Source organism: Ranitomeya variabilis, chromosome 2 (genome assembly GCF_051348905.1).
Source record: "Ranitomeya variabilis isolate aRanVar5 chromosome 2, aRanVar5.hap1, whole genome shotgun sequence".
NCBI lineage: Eukaryota > Metazoa > Chordata > Amphibia > Anura > Dendrobatidae > Ranitomeya > Ranitomeya variabilis.
The window spans coordinates 781556993-781563002 of NC_135233.1; the positions used below are offsets into that span (position 1 = coordinate 781556993).

General features: G+C 43.8%; 1 long non-coding RNA gene across 1 annotated transcript; it reads right to left on the reverse strand.

Annotated features, from left to right (window-relative positions):
* Window positions 1–649: 649 nt before the first annotated feature.
* LOC143809915 (uncharacterized) lies at window positions 650–2164 on the reverse strand. Its single transcript, XR_013222530.1, has 2 exons — window positions 2025–2164; window positions 650–1349 (listed from the first exon to the last, which is right to left on the reverse strand). It is a non-coding gene; the product is annotated as an uncharacterized LOC143809915 (long non-coding RNA).
* Between the last annotated feature and the right edge of the window lie 3846 nt (window positions 2165–6010).

Genomic DNA, 6010 nt, shown 5'->3' on the forward strand with positions numbered 1-6010 from the left:
AAAATAGTGATTTATGCTCAATTTGTACCCTAACACAGAGGTTGAGAGTTGGATTGAATGAGAGGAGATAAATTAACCCTTGCAGGTGCATCCCACGTCATGTGTTGAGAAGTGTGTACTTGACAGTGGTCATGCTCGGTCTTCACTCCATTCATTGTTTATAAGACTGCTGAAAGTAGCCGAGCACTGTACTTGGCTGTCCCACAGAAAATGAACCTCCTCTCAATTCAGAACAGGATTGCAGAGCCCCAATATTGGGGTCCCAAAGCTCCAGTCTTGATATCACCGGTGGTCTCAGCAGTCAGACCACCGGCAATTAGCAATTTATACCCTATTAGGAGGGACATAGGGCCATGCCACTAGAAGTGTTATTAGGGGATACGTGTCTCTAGGAGTGTTATTAGGAGGGACATGTCACTAGGAGTGTTATTAGGAGGGACATGCCACTAGGAGTGTTATTAGGAGGGATGTGCCATTAGTAGTGGTATTAGGAAGGTCAAATACAGACATTGCATTAGCAGACATATAATCACTACCCTCATATTTCTGTTTGCCTTCATGTTGTGGCAGTCATGGATCATAAAAATGAGAACTCTCATATACAACTACCGGAGTGCTGTATAAAATAAAGACATAAGGAGACCGATCATTGATTTTAAACATATTTTATTAAATACAATCTTTACCTCTACCTAAAGCCAATGATCCAGAAGAAGGCAAAAAACCTGAACACGTTCAGCCAATGTGTGTTACAGGGGAAAAATTCATTCTTGACCCCGGGAAAAGGCGATCAGTTCGAGAACCCTGGACCTAGGCCATACTACAACTAACTAACTGATATATACACAACAATGATATTCAATATGGTGACCCGTTTCTGGATAGCAGATCTTCTTTGTCCTGGTAAGTCGCCTCACCTTTCCTCATCAGACCAGACCCTGAAGCTCATAGCTTGGCTATGTTCATCTCCCCTGTAAAAAAAAAACAGAACACTACCCCCCACACACAGAACACTACCTCCCACACAGAACACTACCCCTTAATATACAGACATAGGATTGTTGCATCATATCACGACCATTATACAGTTGGCAAACAAATAAAGTTGCACTCTATAGTGCTAAATCATGTAAATATGTATGTTCTACTCCTTATACAGTTTGATTATACAGCAGACACCTAAACAATATGATGTCATGATGCACTGATTCCAGGATTAGATCCATATAATCAGCAATCATCATAAGACAATAAATATCATGTACAGACGTATTAAATGATTAAAACTAAACAATCGTGTGGCTCTCTTTAGTTTCTTCAATCTTCCTTCCAGTATCCAGATTCTCTCCCTGGTAAGAAAAAAAATATGAGGGGAAGTATCAGTATAAAACCTGTATAAAGCGTCATAAATATATTGTACTTTGTGCCAGATAAACAAGCCCCCTTTTCTCTGCATGTTTAAGCTTAGACGTAGACACTTAAAATGGTGTAATAAATTTGTTTTTTTTTTTAAAGTTGTAAATGCACTTATATATAAGTAAAATAAACAAAATAAAATAGGGAAATAAAATGGTAAAATAAATAAATAAATAAATAAAAAGAAAGTAAAGTAAACAAATAAATATATTTTCCCCCAATGTATGTACACCAACCTCTGTCCCATGTGGGGGAATAATGGTACATTTTTTGCCCCAATAATCTTAAATTAAAGTGACAGAACCACCAACAGCAATCTGTGCCAGCCACAGATACAACTTCAAGTGTCACTGACCATAGTAGCGACAGTGGTGTCTCCATCCGAGGTGCGATCTTTGTGGTGACCTCTCTGATGTCCCCATGTTTGCTGCATAGAACTCTGTGTCCAACATTCCGCTGTGTGACCTCACATAGAACCTTCATCACCCAAGTCTAGAGATTCTAGGACTGAAGAAATCCAGAACCTTACAGCCACAATCTGTAGACTTGGGGGGTCCATGTTGGCGCTAAGTTCACTAACTTAAATCCCTGAAAGGTTTCTTATTTACCTGTATCCTCAATCCAGAGGATTGAAATGAGAGTCTGTGTCCTTGATCCTGGATCCTCCGCCCTCTTCGTCTTCATCTCCTGAAATGAGAGTCTGTGTCCTCGATCCTAGATCCTCCACTCTCGTCGTCTTCGTCTCCTGAAATGACCCTTTGCCCCTAGAACAACCATTTTTATAGACCCACAGTCATTGTGACATCATGCTGTGAGGTAACAATGACCTCCTGTATTTGATGATGTCACATATGACCATGAGTGAAATCTCCACAGGTATTAATTAATATTGACAACAAATAGTAATAATATGGCAGATCACATTGGTTACCATCAAGGCAGGAGGAGCCGGGCGATTAAGGAAAAGTTCCCAAAAGTAAAAAGCATTATACTGCGTCTGAAAAAAATAAAGGACTTGATAATAATTTACCTAAAATAGGAACAAAGACCTAATTTACAAAACTATTAACAAAACTTTAGCAATTGCCCATAGCAGCCAGTCTGATTCCACCTTTAGTGTATTTATTATTATTATTTATTTATATAGCACCATTGATTCCATGGTGCTGTACATGAGAAGGAGTTACATACAAATTACAGATATCACTTACAGTAAGCAAACTAACAATGACAGACTGGTACAGAGGGGAGAGGACCCTGCCCTTGTGGGCTTACATTCTACAGGGTGGAGGGGAAACACCTTAAAACAAAAACACTGAGTGTTTCTTTGCTGGTGATTCACCTAGCAATGCAGAAATGACAAAAGAGCAGAAATCATTATCTGTGAGAGAAACCATTCCTATTGTTTCACATTTTCACACATTTTGTAGGTGCAGGAACTATGGACATTCCAGTTTTTGTGAAACTACAACTTACAGCATTCTCAGCGTAGAGCACAGGATAAATATGAACAAAAGTTCAAGAATTGCTTTTTATTTCTTTTTTCATGACATTCACCATGCGGCAGGGATGGACTGGGATTGAAATGAAGCCCTGGCATTTGAAAGCACACAGGCCCAGGCTGTCCTCTCCCCCCGAGCACCAGATGGGGATATATTACTAATATTACCCTGCCTGGAGGAAATCAAGATTTCATAAAAGACTAATTTTTCTAATAATCGCAATAATATTACTATATTTATAATATAAAAATAATAATAATGTAGTATTACAGACAAATACCAGCAAACAATAACCAAATAATATCAGCATATACAGGGTGGGCCATTTATATGGATGCACCTAAATAAAATGGGAATGGTTGGTGATATCAACTTCCTATTTGTGGCACATTAGTATATTGGAGGGGGAAAACTTTTCAAGATGGGTGGTGACCATGGCGGCCATTTTGAAGTCAGGCATTTTGGATCCAACTTCATCTTTTTCAATGGGGAGAGGGTCATGTGATGTAAGGATATCGCGTCTGCGTGTAGCGGAGGCCCCGGATCCCGACCCGCAGTGTGTTATCATGTATTCACGCTGCGGAGCTGGGAATCTGGCGCCTGGGAAGTGGAGCGGGTCACCGTGCACCTCAATAGAAGTGCTGAAATCTCGCAAGACAACACAAATCTTGCGAGACATCGGCACTATATTCAATGGAGCACTGTGACCCGCTCCACTGCGCAGGTGCCAGATTCCCAGCCCCGCAGTGTGAATACATCATAACACACTGCGGGGCAGGATCTGGGGCCTCTGCTACATGCAGGCGCAATATCCTTACATCTCCTGATGTAAGTGCAGCGCCCCAGAGTCCTGGTCATTGCAGTACTGACGCTCCGCCACTAAGGGGAGTGATGGTACGTCTGATGGCACTAAAGGAGTTCACCTGACCAGGTATCACAGTCACACATTACACTTCACACTCTGGCCACCAGGGGGAGCAAAGGGTTCTATGTATTAGGCCACTCCTCACAATCTGGTAAAACTGGAGGTTGGATAGGAAGTTAGGGAGAAGCTGACTGGGTTTTGCCCAGGCAACATCCTGTGAGAGAGGGAGTTCCTGGGAAGATTCAGGGGGGTCTCTTTCAGAGGTGGGATCCTGACAGTGGCCTAGCGAAAAGGACAGAACGTTACGGAGCCGCGCCGGCACCCGTTGCGGTGGCATTTTAAGAAAGGACACGAAGTGAGGTTTATTGTGGAGAAGTGAGAAACGAGATCACAGCACAAAGGAGAGTAGAACGAGTAGGAGTCATGCCTTAAGATCGTGGCAACATCCTACTGAGGCGCGTAGCCGGTGGCCGGAACGCCGAGGAAGTATTGGGCTACAAGCATTACTTCAAACAGCGGCAGGACAGTTAACTTTAGGTTGGCTGTCTCACCTAAATCACCTAAGCAGACAACGGAGGCAATTGTGGGAGAGGGGCGTCTCGGGTCCCAGAATAACTCCAGGCCTACCCCGTCATACGGGTGCATCCTAGCCAAATCATCTGGGGGATGGAGAGAAAGAACATCAGAAACAGACACAACAGTTGTGAGGACTATCCCGTGGTGCTCAGCAGGGAGGTACTACAACACACAGGCGCTAGAAGGTAGGCACTGATTTCCACCTGCAAAGGGAACTCTGGATGTGCCTTCGGACAGGCCGGTCTCAGCCAGCCCTGTTAGCAAAATAAATGGACGTGTGCACAGCTTGCAGGATGTGGTGCCCAGGTAGGTTCCAACACCCAAGTATTATGTAATAAAACCTGGCACTCAACTTATATGTGAAAGCGTTTTTTTTATTTTCAGCAACAAAACGTTTCGGTCATCAGTCTGACCTTCATCAGTTACGTATATATGGTAAGTGTGTGCTCATGTGAGCAACAAAGGGGGAGTCTTCCTGTTGTAGATGGAAGTGTGTACGGCAACCGCTGGCGTATGGTATGACGCGGTGTCCACCGCCCTGTTAGCAGTGCTCTGGATTGCGGATCCTGAAGCCTTCAGTAAAGAGGTAAAGAGACTGCAACCCTGTGTCCTCGTTATTCATCGCACCTTGCACCACGCACCATCATCACACCTTTCATTGGACGCCCTGCTAGGGTCACGGACCGGGTCTAGCCACCGTGACAACCCCAGGACCGAGACAGAGAGGCCCGGTACCAAGTACCCCGTGGCCCTGCGTCTGGGGCGCTCCATAAGTTCCCGGGCAGCACGCATTACACATGCCCGAGAACTGATTGCAGAGTGCAGGCACCGGTGATGTCACGAGCAAGAGAGAAGGCGGCGATGGACGACTGCGAGGCTGTTGAGTCAGGGGGAGAAAACATAACTCCCTAACTTAATAGAGGAATGATGGGAAATTTATAAAACTCATTATTTCAGCGTTCTTAGGGATAATCAACATAAGAGCCACCTTCACAGAATGCATCCTTAGTGCTGCTGAAGGAGGGTCTTTTACTTTAATAGGCCCTGGGGGGGTGACAGTTTCCTTTAAAGAAAAATGGTTAAACTATTAAAAATAAATATATTTTTAGAGTAGAGTAGGGCCCACCGAAAGAGTCTACTGTGTCGTGGTGTCAGCCTAAAAATTATTTTGGCCAGAACAAAAGTTTCTGGTTATGAATGTGATCTGGTGTTTGATGGGAACTGTTAACATCTGATTGGTGAGGATGTAGTGGAGAAGTTGAGTTTTTCTAAGAGTGGGCGGTGGGATGGTGGAGGCGGAGCTGGTGGGGAGCCTGGGCGGAGTCTCAAGGGATCTCGAAAATTTTTCCAATATGGGGACCCGAAATACCTAGTGGAAGCTCTGTTCTGTCTCATAATCTGCAGACCGCAGCTTCCTGAGACTTCAGTGTGCTCAGGCAGGCGGCATAATGACATTATTGCCTCATGCTGCTCTCCAGACCAGAAGAGAAAATGGAGGCTGCAGTGCCTGGAATCAGGATGAAGTGAGTATAAACTTATATACACACAGTACAGACCAAAAGTTTTGACACACCTTCTCATTTAAAGATTTTTCTGTATTTTCATGACTATGAAAATTGTACATTCACACTGAAGGCATCAAAACTATGAA